The 905-nt window shown below is 34.6% G+C and overlaps 1 pseudogene; it reads right to left on the reverse strand.

Moving 5' to 3' along the window:
• Positions 1–546: 546 nt before the first annotated feature.
• On the reverse strand, positions 547–658 carry LOC127492898 (U2 spliceosomal RNA; annotated as a pseudogene).
• Between the last annotated feature and the right edge of the window lie 247 nt (positions 659–905).

Raw genomic sequence — 905 nt, forward strand, 5'->3', positions numbered from 1 at the left:
TTCATCTGACTTCGTAGCAAAAAATTGGATTGTATGCTTATGTATAAAATGGAGGAAATCTTAAAAAGTGCATCCCTAGGTTCAATTCTAATAAGTCCTTATCACCTATTATTCACCCTATTAAAAATGGAAAAGGCAAGCTGACAGGCATGTCTAGATGAATTCTTCAAAAAGATACATGTCAAAGTTGAAATAGAAAATATCATGGAAATGCTAAATTACAAAAATGCATCTTTATTCCTTTTTCACACAGAGATTTTAGGCAATGAAAGATAATGAGCAATTTCCAGGAACTTTGAGTAGCAGTCCAATGATGAATTCTGAGCACCATTCCCCTTGCCTGGCAATCTGCCTGTGATATCAGAATGAGCTAATATGGACAGGTTTAATGACGAGTTTATAAAACCTTTGAAAAGTGCACAATGAATAGTGAGAGCATAACATTCAGAAAAAAATTAATACTCATCTGCATTTTCTGCCTGTTCCCTATTTTCAAAAACAGAGTTTCTTGGTTTCATGACGCTATTGTGCATTTTAAGACCATATAACCGGTCTCTTTTTTTTTTTAAGGTAAAAATGAGAATTTCATTATTTGCTTGTAATTATTCATAAAGAGTATACACTACACTTGATCTTAGCCAAAAGGCCGAGAAGCGATCATAAAGAGTATAAACATCAATCTATGACGTGATTATGAGTGCATGTTGAAGAGGTTTAGGGTGTGTAGGGGAGGTAGGTATGAATAAAGAAAAGAAGTGCCTGCAAAACCCTTGAATAAAGGAGACGGTTGTTTGTGCATATCCAAACAGAGGCAAGATAGATGTCCAGGGAATGGCTGCTGTGATGTGAAATGTTAAATTTAATGAAGTTTTCTTCTTAATAGTCTTTGCTTAAAAAGTCTCCTG

Source organism: Oryctolagus cuniculus, chromosome 14, assembly GCF_964237555.1.
Source record: "Oryctolagus cuniculus chromosome 14, mOryCun1.1, whole genome shotgun sequence".
NCBI lineage: Eukaryota > Metazoa > Chordata > Mammalia > Lagomorpha > Leporidae > Oryctolagus > Oryctolagus cuniculus.